General features: G+C 37.8%; 1 pseudogene; it reads left to right on the top strand.

Moving 5' to 3' along the window:
* Positions 1-487: 487 nt before the first annotated feature.
* LOC140496940 (large ribosomal subunit protein uL10 pseudogene) lies at positions 488-13,041 on the top strand (annotated as a pseudogene).
* The last annotated feature ends 1,188 nt before the right edge of the window (positions 13,042-14,229 follow it).

Genomic DNA, 14,229 nt, shown 5'->3' with positions numbered 1-14,229 from the left:
GTGGCTCGGGCACTTCAGAGATAGTGAAAAGAAAGGTCTGGTTCACTAATTATTTTAAATCTCTTTTTAGAGAACTGCTCTTATTTTTTCATCTTCAGTGTTGTAGGAAGGGCTAATCTTTGTAATAAACACACTAGACAAAATTTTGTGAGGTGTCTTTTGAAAGACAAGAAAAGTCCCACTCTGAAAACTTTTAACCTTCTTTGGCCAATCTAAATTTTTTTGGCTTTGATTCAAGCCCAAAGGGATTTTTTTTAAGGGAGCTTGAATTTAAATAAAGTAAGGGAAGAATCAGGCATTGACAAATTAACAAAAATTAGTTTATTTGACACACTGGTTACTAACTGTTGCTGGGGAAATAGGATCTCTGAAGGAATAAGATACATTAAATGTAAGCTTTAATGGAGTATCTCAGTGATTAGACACAGCCAATCAGCAGGCAGTATCACAGGTGGCATGTTAATAATAGGAAACAGCTGTGGTCACTACTTTCAGAAGTAGTATGCATGCTGACCCAGCTATAAAGGCAGATTGGAGAAGAATGCCACTACAGTCCCATTCCCTGATCCCCTTCCCACACACACATCTTGAAGAACTGTACCTAGTGCAGGTGAGTAGAGCTCCTCTGGAATTTTGGGCAAAGTGGCTTTCTTACAGGCCCTCTGAATCAATCTGGCTCTGTTCCTCTATTCAGGTACTGATATACCCACTGTTTTTCAGTAGTCTCCTAACCAAACTCCCTACCTCTACTACAGTTCTTCCCAAGTAATCCCTTTGTCACATAGCTACCAAATTGATGTGCTAAACAGAGAGCAGACAATGTCATGTACATTACTTAAAAGCTTTAGTGGCTCCCTATCTGACTCTTCTGTGGTTGTTCAATTGTTTTCAGTCATGTCTGACTCTTTGTGACCCCATTTAGGGTTTTCTTGTCAATGAAACTGCAGTGGTTTGCCTTTGTTTTCATCTAGTTAATTTTACAGATGAAGAAAGTGAGGTAAACAGGGTTGAGTAACTTGCCCAAGGTCATATAACTAAGTTAGTGTATGAGGCCAGAGTTGAACACAAGGAGATGAATCTTCCTGATCTTAGCCAAGAATTAAAAGACTACTTTTCCAGTTTTATTTCCTAATATTTTATTCCTTTTCATGTACACCAGTCCAGTCAAAGTGATCTGCTAACTGTTCCCTCTTGCGCAGGATTTCTTCTCCCTTTCTTCAAGTGCCTTTGCCTAAGTGGTCTTATGTGGGTAAAATGTGATTCCCTCATCAAAAATTCCCTAATTTCTCTCATAGCTTCCAATGCCACATCTTCTATGAAGCCTTTTCTCCCTGCCTCAGTCCTACATATGTTACTTCCTCCATCTTGAAATAGTTTTGCATTAACTACATACGTAAAAATACACATATTTTATACATATGCAAGTATGTACACACATGATTTACTTTCTTCTTCATAAGTTGTATCCTCACAGTAGAATGTGAGTAGGGTGTTTCAATAGGGTGTTACTTTTGTGTATGCGAGTGTATCCCTAATGTTTCTAGTTGAGGGTACTGTGCATGGTAGGCACCTAACAAATGTTTCTAGAAATAAATTGCATTTCTGTCCTTTCCCGTCATCCACCTACTTCCATTCAACAGGCATTTATTAAGTGCTACCCATGTGCTAGACACAATTCACATTCCCCACACAGCTTAGTGGGTCAAATCCCCACAGCCTAATTACTGCCTCTCTTTTTAAGGTTCTTAGAGTAACCTCATATGGTTAAGGATATCTTCATAATGTTACAGTTCATTATACCCTCTTTACTGTTTTCCCTTCAATATTGTTCTACCAGTTACCATTTCCCCAATAACATGTACTCAATTGACCAGTCAATTTCTTCTCACTATCAAGTAGCTAATTATCTTCAATTAACTTTTCCAGCAGGATATTTACTGAGAAAGAGTAAAAGGATAATAAGATAGAGGTACAAAAATTTTCCTCTAAGCCAAAATAAACTACCTCTTCTATACACCAGTCCCAGAGAGAATAGGTTCCCACGTAAAATGAAGGCTGAAAAGCATTCCCCTCACCAAATTCACTCCTTTTCTTTAAAACTTTTTAAAAATTTATTTAAAATTTTCACATTTTTTTCTTTTTAAATTTTGAGTTCTAAATTCTCTCACACATCCTCCACTACCTACTGAGAAGACAAGCAATGTATGCTATCAATTATACATGTGAAATCAAGAAAAAAACCATATTTCTACATTAGCTATATTGCAAGAAAAAAACCAAGAACAGTTTAAAAGTGGGGAAATTATATTCCAATTTGAACACAGAATTTTTCATTTTTCTCTCTGGAGGTGGATACCACTTTTTTCATCATGAGTCCTTTGGAATTGTCTTGGATCATTGTCTTAATCAGAATAATAAAGTCTTTCACAGTTGATCATCAATATTGCTATTACCATGCACAATGATCTCCTAGTTTTTCTCACCACTTCGTTATCAATTCATGTTAAATCTTCCCATGTTTTTTGAAGCCCAAACTCTCATCATTTCTTATAGAAAGTAGTATTTCATCACAATTATATGTGGCAACTTGTTCAGCAATTCCCCGATTAATGGGTAGCCCCTAAATTTCTAAATCTTTGCCATCACAAAAGAGCCGCTGTAAATATTTTGTACGTATAGTTCCTTTTTCTTTGATTTCTTTGGCGTGTAAACTAGTAATGACATTACTGGGTCAAAGAGTGTATAGTTTTATGGCCTTTTGGGCAGAGTTTCAAATTGTTCTCTGGAATGATTGGACCAATTTACAATTCCACCGATAGTTCATTAGTGTAACTATTTTCCCTCATCCCTTCCAACCTTCGTCATTTCTAATAGGTGTGAAGTGGTATTCACTTGTATTTCTCCAATCAGTAGTGATTCAGAGCTTTTTTCTTATGAATACAGATAGCTTTGATGTTTTCTTCTGAAAACTACCTGTTTATATCCCTTCAGAACTTCTCAATTGAGGAATAGTTCTTTTTATAAATTTGGCTCCATTTCTTATATATTTGAGAAAAGCAGCCCTTATTAGAGAAACTTGATATAAAATATTTTTATTTGACTTCATTTTCTATGGTGCCTTTTGGCAAAATGTAATTTCCCTGATTGTCACTTTTAATTGCGTCTGCTTTCTCTTTTCCTTTGTCTGATATCCCAATTGCTACTCTTGCCTTTTCTACTTCAGATGATGCATAGTTAATTCTTCTCCAATCCTTTATTTTAACCCTCTGTATGCCTTTCTGTTTCAAGTGTGTCTCTTATAAACAACAATTTGTTGGATTCTGGTTTCTAATCTGTTCTGCTGCTTCCATTTTATGGGTGAGTTCATTCTTCACAATTATGATTACTGTGTATTTCCTTCCACCCTATTTTCTTCTTTCTCTTTTTATTCTGTCCCTTCTCAAAAGTCTGTTCTGCTTCTGACCACTGGCCCCCATAAACTGCTTTCCCTTTATCCCTTTCTCCTCTCATTTCCATATTGGGTAAGGTAGATTTTTATACCCAACTGATGACTGAATATACATATATACATACACACAATATATAGATATATATTACATACACACATACATATATGTATACCATATACATATATATGTGTGTGTGTGTCTGTATATTCTTCCCTCTTTGAACCAATTCTGATGAGAATTTTTGGAGGTTCAAGTATTTCCCACACCACTCCCATTTCCCTTTATACATAAAAGCTTTTTCTTGTTTTCCTCTTTTGTGTGAGAAAATTTTTCCCATTGTTTCTCCCTTCTCCCAGTGTATCTCTCTTCCTCTTCTTTTCATTTTTTTCTGAGATCATTCCAGTATAATGAACTCACCCATCCCCTCTGTCTATGGAAAGTCCTTTTAACTTCCCTAAGATTGAAAAAGTTCTTAGGAATATGCAAATCAGCTTACCATTTTAGGAATTTAGCAGTTTAACCTTATTTAGTCCCATGTGATTTCTCTTCTATATTTACCTTTTTTATGTTTCTCTTGAATCTTATGTTTGAATGTTAAATATTCTATTCAAATCTGGTGTTTCTATCAGAGCTTCTTGAAAGTCTTCTATTTCATTAAATTTCCATTTTTTCCATTAAGGATTATACTTAGTTTTTCTGAGTAAGCTATTCTTGGTTGTAATCATAGGTTCTTTGCCTTCTAGAACTTCGTATTGTAAGTGCTCAGTTCCTTTAATGTGGAAGCTGCTAAATCTTGTGTGATCCTATGGCTGTGACTCCATGATATTTCAGTAGCATTTTTTTCTGGCTGCTTGAAGTATTTTCTCCTTGACTTTGGATTTCTGGAATTTAACTATAATATTCCTAGATCATTTTTAGGACATGATAGGTGGATTCTTTCAATTTCTATTTTACACTCTGGATCTAAGATATTTGGGCAGTTTGCCTTTATAATTTCTTGAAACACTATGTCTAGACTGTTTTTTTTTTAAACAGGACTTTCAAGTACTCCAAAAATTCTCAATTTATCTCTCCTCAATCCATTTTCTAGGTCAGCAAAATTTCTGATGAGATACTTAACATTTTCATCTTTTTTTTCCATTCTTTTGACTCTTTTATTGTTTTTATTAGCTTCCATTTATTCAATTCTAATTTTTAAGGAATTATTTTCTTCAATGAGCTTCTGTACTTTTTATTCACATTTGTTCAATTCTTCCTTGCAAGGAGTTCTTTTCCTCAGTGAATTTTTGTGCCCCTTTTACATAAGTCCAATTTTTTTTAAGGTGTCATTTTCTTAGTCTTAATTTTCTTTTCATAATTTTCTTGCATCACTGTCATTTACCCCCATTTTCCCCTTTACCAGTCTTATTTTTTTCTTTAAGGCTTCCAGGGATTCTTGTTTGGTTTGGGTCTAATTAGCATTTTTCTTTAAGGCTTTAGTTTGTAGCTGCTTTCACATTGCAGTCTTTACTGTTTGTGTCTTGGGTTTTCCTACCATTGTAGAAGCTTTTTATGGTCAAGTTCTTTTCATTTGTTCTTGTTTCTCATTTTTATAGCCTATATATTGACTTTTTACTTTATGTTAATGTTGGCCTCTGCTAACCTTAGAGTGGTTAGGCAGCATCCCAAAGTTCAGACCTTTTCCTGCTGCTGTTTTCAGAGCTAATTCTGAGGTTCTACAAATTTTCAGGGTTTCAAAATGTTGTGATCTGTAGAAAGGTGCAGTCACTGTCTTCTGGTCTGTGCTCTGGTCATAAAGGCCAGGAAGAGGCCCTGATCCTCTACAGCGACAAGTATTTGCATTCCTCTTGGTCTTGGAAATTTGACCAGGTGCCATCTTCTCTTGAAACATAAGCACTAGTGCTCCTTTCTGCCTTGAAACCTCAACCAGAGCTCCTCCTCCCTAGTGAGAAGTCACAAGTGCTCCTCTTTATCCTGGAACTGTGGTCCAGAACTGTATATGGACAAGAGAGTGGTCAATCGGTGTCTGCTTCACCTAGGGTCAAAAAGAGGCCCCTATAATCTCTTTCTGACCAGCTGTCCAACCCTGTTACCATGTCTGAGTTCTCAAAGCTGCTGCTGCTGCCACAGATGAGTATGCTTCCAATTCCAGCCACTGGTTTTCGTACTGTATGCACTTTCTTCCAGATAGGTCTCCACCCCAGTGTTACAGACCTCTACTGTTCACCTCCTAAGTTGTCTTAGGTTGGAAAAAAATGTTTCACCCTGCCCTTTTATTTCCTCTGTTGCTCTCAAATTCAATTTCCAGCATTATTTTAAAGTTGTTTAGAGGGAAATGTTAGAGTTCCCTTGGGTGGCTGCTTCTCCTCAGCCATCTTGGCTCTATCCCACCCCCACCCTACCAAATTAACTTCTTCATGTTGCATAACCAATAGATCTGTCACCCCCTTGCTTTCAGGACAGTGTCTTGAATGTCAGGCCAATTCGTGACTGGACTAGGTCAAACAGATTGCACCTCAGAACTGACTTTTCACAGAGTTCAATTACTGAGACCATTGGAGGACTCTGATATGGTGATCATGTGATGGACCTGTGGTGACTCCAGCCTTTAAAGCTTATAAATTCCTAATCTATTCTATTCCATTTGAACTGTTCATTAACCTAAATTAACCTAAGATATGGAAAGAATAAGCATATCAGGAATAGAAGAAATTTAGGTACCGTCTCATTAGGGTCCAGAGGTCTAAAATATTTCTTTCTCCTCATTCAAAAGGACAGAGACAGAGACAGAGAGAGAGAGATTGATTTCTGTGAATACTCAATTCTGCCTTAAGACTTGTTTATCATCAGATATTAAGCTACCATCAAGAAATTGTCAGAGAATAACTTTGCATCCTCTGATATAGGTAGATAAATAGCCATCCCTCCATATTGCACTTCTGAAGGCAGTTTCTCCAAGAATTCACATGACTTCATACTAGGCTGTTCATGCAATTCATTCTTTAAAAACTGAAGCCCCTATTTGTCTATTCATCATTAAACAAGTGCATACTAAATATATGTATAATAAGTGCAAGATCATTTTTAGGTGGTGGGCAGTACTAACTAGGAGTGATTGGGAAAGTTTTCATGTTAGAAGATGGCACCTGACCTGAGATATGAAGGAAACATGGGATCCTAAGAGATGGAGATGAGGAAGGAAAACACAGTAGGTATAAGGGAAGTAGAGTTGGAGTACTGTTTGCATGAAGTGCGTTGGTAAAGTCAGGGGCTTTTATTTATAGGGTTCCAAGAGTGAATTGTTACCTTTGCTTGTTGCAAGCAATGGAATCCCACTGGTTTGTGTGTGTTGCTGTGGGGTGGCAACTAGCCCTGTTCAGTGATCATTAAGGAAATATGAACCTTTACTTGTGTTTGAGACAGAGCTAATTTGAGATTCAGCCTTAATTAGAAGAAAGAAAGAATAACAAGAGGTGGTTTGCAGGCACAGGTAGGGAAGGGAATAGGGGAACCTGTCATGGAAATGGAAATATGCAGTAGGGAGTGCTAAACCTGACATCAATAAGCATTTGAAATACTCATCTGTGGTTCATATGCATTTCACACAGGTTTTGGATAGATTTTTTTTTCTGTCATAAGCACCCAAGTGAACATAGGAAGGTTTGGTTTTTTTTTTTCCAGTGTCTACTAAATTAAATTAACTCATCTCTTTTTTTGATTAATTTATTTATTTTACTCTTCAATATTCATTTCCATAAGATTTTGAATTTCAAATTTTCTCCCCATCTCTTCCCCACCCCAAGATGACATACATTCTGATTATCCCTTCCCCTACTCTGCCCTATTCTGTGTTACCCCACAGCCCCTCTTATCCGCATCCCCCTCACTGTTTTTCAAGAACAAGATGGACTTCTCTACCTCACTGCCTGTACATCCTGTTTTGAGTTGGATGCAAAAACTATTTTTAACATTTGTTTTTAAAACATTGAGTTCCAAATGCTCTCCCTTCTTCCCTCCCCACCTATCCAATAATACCCACCATTGAGAAGGCAAGCAATTCAATATAGGTTATATATGTATAGTTATGTGAAACACTCTCATAATATTCATGTTGTGAAAGACTAAATATATCCATCCTATCCCCCATGTATTCTATTATCTTCTTTGACTGTTCCTTTTCAAAAGTGCTTGCTTCTGAATGTCCCCTCCTCCAATCCGCCCTCCCTTCTATCATTCCCCCCACCCTTGTCCCCTTCTCCCTACTTTCTTGTAGGGTAAGATACCCAAATGAGTGTGTATATTATTCCCTTCTTAAGCCAAATCCAATGACAGTAAGGTTCACTCATTCTTTCTCACTTCCCCCCTTTCCTCTCCATTATAACAACTTTTTCTTTCCTTTTTTATGAGATAATTTACCCCATTCTATCTCTCCCTTTCTCCTTCTCCCAATGTATTCCTTTCTCACCACTTAATTTTATTTTGTAGATATCTTCCCTTCATATGAAACTCACTCTGTGTCCTCTGTCCATCTGTCTGTCTATTCCCTTCAACAACCCAAATACTGAGAAAGGTCTCATGAGTTACAAATATCATCCTTCCACAAAGGAATACAAACAGTTCAACTTCAATAAGTTCTTTATGATTTCTCTTTCATGTTTACCTTTTCATGCTTCTCTTTTTTCCTCTATTTGGAAGTCAAATTTTCTATTCAGCTCTGATCTTTTCATCAAGAATGTTTGAAAGTCCTCTATTTCATTGAATGGCCATCCCTTCTACCCTGCAAAGTATTATACTCAGTTTTGCTGGGTAGGTGATTCTTGACTTTAATCCTAGTTCCTTTGACCTCTGGAATATCATATTCTAAGCCCTTCAATCCCTTAATATGGAAGCTGCTAAATATTGTGTTATTCTGACTATATTTCCACAATACTTGAATTGTTTCTTTCTGACTGCTTGCAATAATTTCTCCTTGACCTGGGAACTCTGGAATTTTGTTACAATATTCCCAGGAGTTTTACTTTGGAAATCTTTCAGGAACTGATCGATGGATTCTTTCAATTTCTATTTTACCCTCTGGTTCTAGAATATCAGGGTAGTTTTCCTTGATAATTTCTTGAAAGATGATGTCTAGGCTCTTTTTTTGATCATGGCTTTCAGGAAGTACAATAATTGTAAAATTATCTGTTTTTCCAGTGAAATATTTCATGTTGTCTTCTATTTTTTTATCCTGCTTCTGTTTTATAATTTCTTTATTTCTTATTAAGTCTTTAGCTTCCATTTGCTCTATTCTAATTTTAAGAAATTATTTTCTTCAATGAGCTTTTGTACTTCCTTTTCCATTTGGCCAATTCCACTTTTTAAGGCATTCTTCTTTTCATTGACTTTTTTGCCCTTTGGGTTAGTCTATTTCTTAAGGTGTGTTTATGTTTGGATCTTCTTTGTCACCAAAGTAAGATTTTTATATTCTGAGTTTTCTATGCTGTTTGCTCATTTCTCCATCCAAATACTTGACTTTCTAACTCCTCAAGGTAGGATCCTGCTTATAGTGTGTGGGGTATCCTGTGCCAAACTTCATGGGTTTTGTGCAGCTGTTTTCAGAAATACTTCTAGGGGTCTGTAAATTTTCAGTTCTTCCAAGATGGTATTATCAAAAGAGAGGTGTTTATTCCTTTCCTGGCCTGTGTTATGGTTTGTAAGTGACCACAAGCAACTCTTTTCTTCTTTGGAACTGGCTCCACTGCAGCCACAAGCTTTGCCATACCAGTGCTCTTCCTTGCCCCAGGACTACCACCCTGATCTGTGAACCAGACCCAAGCATGGGCAAACAAAGAGAATCCTATTTTAGCACCAGCAAAGAGATCCCTGCAATCCCCCTTTGATCAGTCTCTGAATCCCCACACCATCTGAAGGCCAGGAGCTCTGGAAGCAGCCATTCCTGCAGTTTCTGCCACTGCTACCATCACCTCTGCCACCCAGGGCTTGGGGCTGGACCATGATCCTCTCTCATCCAGAATTGACAGAATTTTCCCACTGAGTTTCTATGTTATCTGTGGTGTTTGCGGGCCAAAAAGTTTGGAAACCACCACAGCTGCAACTGATTCAGTCCCCTGAGGCCTACTATGGCCCCATCTATGCCAGCGTAGCTGAACTGTGCTCTTCTCCCAGCCCAGCATGATCGTCCCTTCCTGTTAACCTTCCAGGATATCTTGGGCTAGAGATTTCTTTCACTCCACCATTTTGTGGGTTCTAAAGCTCTAGAATTTGTTTAGAGTAATTTTTTACAGGTATTTGGAGTGGGTTGGGGGAGAGTTCAAGAAAGTCCCTGGTTTTACTTTGCCGTCTTGGCTGCACCCTCCAAATTAATTTCTTTTACACACTTTATTAGTGAACTCTAGGTTTACATTCCCACTATAGAAACTTCATTCTTATAGATACCCATGAATCTTCTAGCTGTAAAATGTCATGGCTTCTTCTGAGTTCTTCACCTTGATGTCTCTGTAGCATTTGGTGCCATTGGCTATCCCTTCCTTTTCTGAATTTTGTCATCCTCTGTCTCCTTGACATTATATGATTCGTTTTCTTCTCTCTGAAGTTGCAGAGAAGAAGGTCATGCCTCAACTAGGTAAAACATCAGGTGACTGCTTTTCTGTGGAATATAAGCAGTGTGCTTGGTCCAAGGTAAACCAAGGGCTTCATGGTGCATTTAGGAATGATCACATAATAGGAAAGAAGGTAAGTAATAAGGAAAATCACATGGTTTCCTTTATCAAAGTTTTTTTTTCATTTATCAGTTTATTTTTTATTTATTTATATTATTTATTATCATTATTATCTATATTATTATATTAAAAATAAATATAATTTTTTATTTATTCATTTATCAGTGCCTCAGTGCAGTTTCAGTCTTCTCCAACCACACGCTAAAGCTCAGCATGAATGGAGGGAACTCCTAAAATCTCAGTCCTAGGTCCAAGGTAGGTCACCCAAACCACTTGGATAGAAGTCATTCATTGTGAACACCATGCTTATCCTGTGACAAATAGATAATAAACAAACTCCTGAGCAAAGCTTTGAGTTACTTTATTTCCTGGCATTGTTCTTAAATGGTCTTGAGATTGCTAATCAGGTTGAGTCTACATTTTCTGAAAGGATTTTGGTTGTGAATTCTGAAGAGCGAAGGAATTGATGTGATGTTGGAAAATCTCCAGGTCACAAATTCCTCATTTCAGAGTTAAGGGTGTGAAAGGATATGTAAATATTTGGTGAGTGGTCTTAGTCATTCCAATGGAAATATTCCCTTTCTGGTACTCTGGCACTCACTAAAAAGACTTACTCCTGGGGCTAGAATTTGAAGGTCCAACTTACTATTCAAATAGAAATGATGCTAATTGTATCATTCTGCAAATAAATTTTAACATCAAACTACCCCCCTTCAAAATCTTAATAAAGTAAAATTCTGTGCATGTCACATGATATTTTCTCATTGATAAATAACAGCAGGTCACATTTATATTAAGTGAAATATATTTCAAAAGTGCTTTGCTCACAACAATCCTATGAGGACAGAAATATTTGAGGGAACAGGGAAAAATAGTAGAGTAGAAAAAGTACTGGATTTGAAGCCAAGTCTTGGGTTCAAGTTTCACCTCTGCTATTTCCCAACTTGTATAATGTTGGTTAAGTCTGTAATCTCTCTGGACCTGCGTTTTCTCATCTGTAAAATTCAGAAATGAGGACAGGTAATATCAAAAGTCTCTACTAGCCCTAAATCTTTGTGATCCTAGGTTTGGATAGAATAGATGACAGGAAACAATACAAGTGAAGAGAAGGCAGATTGGTCAGAGGTAATGAGATTTCTGAAATTCCCTGTTTTGGAAATGATGAAGTCACAAATTTAGAAAACATTTCTTTGAGGCACTCCTGAAGGAAATTTCAATGGTCCATAAATGCAAGACCTCAGGAAATATATTGACCAAGTTTTCTGATTTGTCATTTCTATAAAATGGAAATTTCACCTTACCAGATGCTAAAGAATTACCTGTAGTTTGTATCATATAGAATATATAAACTTAATTTTTTTGTTGTACACTAATGAAGTTAAAATATGCATTGGAGAAAATAAAGTCTAAATAAACAGCTTCTCTACAGATTGTGAGAAAATTAATGCAGCAAAATTATTTTAAAAATATGACCTTAAACTGTATAAAATGGCTCTCCCCAGGGGTCCTTGTGCAAGAGACATTGTCTTTAAACCCCGTGTGGCAATCCCTGAAGTACCAACGAGATGCCCAGGAAAGACAGGGCTACCTGGAAATCCAATTACTTCCTCAAGATCATCCAACTTTTGGATGATTATCCAAAATGCTTCATTGTGGGAGCAGACAATGTGGGCTCCAAGCAGATGCAGCAAATCCGGCTGTCTCTCCGTGGTAAGGCTGTTGTATTGATGGGAAAGAACACCATGATGCGCAAAGCCATTCTTGGTCATCTGGAGAACAACCCTGCCCTGGAGAAGCTGCTGCCTCATATTCGAGGGAATGTGGGCTTTGTGTTCATCAAGGAGGATCTGACTGAGATTAGGGATATACTTCTGGCCAATAAGGTGCCAACTGCTGCCCGTGCTGGTGCCATTGCCCCATGTGATGTCACTGTGCCTGCCCAGAACACCGGTCTGGGTCCCGAGAAGATTTCCTTCTTCCAGGCTCTGGGTATCACCACCAAGATTTCCAGGGGCACCATTGAAATCTTGAGTGATGTGCAGCTGATTAAGACTGGAGACAAAGTGGGTACCAGTGAGGCCACTTTGTTGAACATGCTGAACATTTACCCGTTCTCCTTTGGGCTGATCATTCAGCAGGTATTTGACAACGGCAGCATCTACAACCCTGAAGTGCTGGACATCAAGGAGGAGACTTTGCACCTTCAGTTCTTAGAGGGTGTACGTAACGTTGCCAGCGTCTGTCTGCAGATTGGCTACCCAACTGTTGCATCAGTACCCCACTCAATCATCAATGGGTACAAGCGAGTCTTAGCTGTAGCTGTGGAGACAGAGTACACCTTCCCACTTGCTGAAAAGGTGAAGGCTTTCCTGACCGACCCCTTGGCATTTGCAGTGGCCACCCCTGTGGCGGCTGCTCCAACTGCTGCTGCACCTGCTGCTGCCTCTCCAGCCAAGGTGGAAGCCAAGGAAGAGTCGGAGGAGTCTGATAAAGATATGGGATTTGGTCTGTTTGATTAGCCCACGGGAAACAACTATTTCAGCCAGTTTATTTGTGAAACAAAGAAATAAAAATGCTCATTTTTCTCCAAAAAAAAAACCGTATAAAATGATATTTATCCTTGTCTTTTGCAGAGGTGGAGTTGGTGGAAAGAAAGGCATGTGGTCTCCATGGATGTGGAACATTGAATATAATGTCAGATTTTTTTTCAGTATATTGAGTTTTCTAAATTTGTTTTCTCTCCTTTTCCTTTCATTTATTTAAAAAATCCTGAATTATTTGAATTTCACTGTGAGGGGTGAAGGGTAGAATACAGAGAAAAATCCAGATTATGAGAAAACAAAATATATTAATAAAATCTATTTAAAAACACATATTGTTCTTCTCTCAAACACTCTAATTTGCTAGTTCCTCAATCTATTCAGTTATTATGACCTACTCTTTTATGTCATCTCAGCCACACGCAGGATTGAGTGCATCCTTGTTCTTGTCACCACCAATTAATCTATAATAATAGATGCTGATACTCAATTATTTGATGATCACTTAAAATTCCTTCTTTCACTTTTCCTAATCGTCCCTTTAAACCTATTTTTCATTTTCACTGTATTCTCTCATTCCTCAGTATTCTCTCAGGCCATAACCCCTCCCATTCTTTCTTTCTACTTAAGCCTGTAGTTTACCAGTTTAATTCCACACTATCCTCTACTCCCAAATCTATTGGTTCTTTTTTCTTATCACCCTCTTGCCTTGCCAAAACCTAACCCTCGATTACTCTCACTATCTATCTTATACCAGAATCTTCACCAACCAGCATCCCCACTATAGAGTAAAGATTATTATTACTTTTTTCTTTTTTACCCTACTTAAAGGCAAGGAAATTGTTCCCAAGACTCAAATCATCCAGGGTGCTAAGACCTAAACCAGGGATAAGGAGGTTTGTTCTGTGAAGATCGTATTCAGTCAAAGGACCACATTTGAGCACCTAGAGCACCACTTGTGGCCTGCAGGCCACAGGTTCCTCACCCTTGAAACTGTTGATTTGGTTTCTTGGTCACCTAAGATCAACAAGGTTAGTCTTCAAGGAATCTGGGCCCCTCAGACTTAGCAGGTATTCCATTATGTCTGCTTGAAATAGTGTTGTATCTATCCTTGATAATTATCCTTTCCATAATAAAGCTAACTAAACTTTGTTTTTGGTTAATGGTTAGATAGTCTATGACTTTCAATCTCAAACCTGAACTACTAGACTGACTGGAGTCTGACCTGGCCTATGGTTTCTTCTCTATTCCTACTTACCTGATGCTAAACAGAGCTAGAGGAAGACAAGTAGTATGCAAAGTCCTCAAGTCATAACAAATTTGTTATCCAATCTCAACTGAAACGTCATTGCGGGAAGACCAAACATTTCCTACTCCTTAGTTGATTCTCCATGCCATTCTTATAGTAATTGTTTCAGACCTTTTCTTCTTGCCTCAAGCCTCCCACACAACCCTGTTCCAAGCTCTAAATTGCTGAGAAAATTTTAAAAATTGCTCTCCATGAGCTTTCTCTTCTAGCCC

The sequence above is a fragment of the Notamacropus eugenii genome, chromosome 3, assembly GCF_028372415.1.
Source record: "Notamacropus eugenii isolate mMacEug1 chromosome 3, mMacEug1.pri_v2, whole genome shotgun sequence".
In the NCBI taxonomy this organism is placed as follows: Eukaryota; Metazoa; Chordata; class Mammalia; order Diprotodontia; family Macropodidae; genus Notamacropus; species Notamacropus eugenii.
The sequence above is the reverse complement of the archived record's forward strand: the minus strand, read 5'-3'. Positions and strand labels throughout refer to the sequence as shown.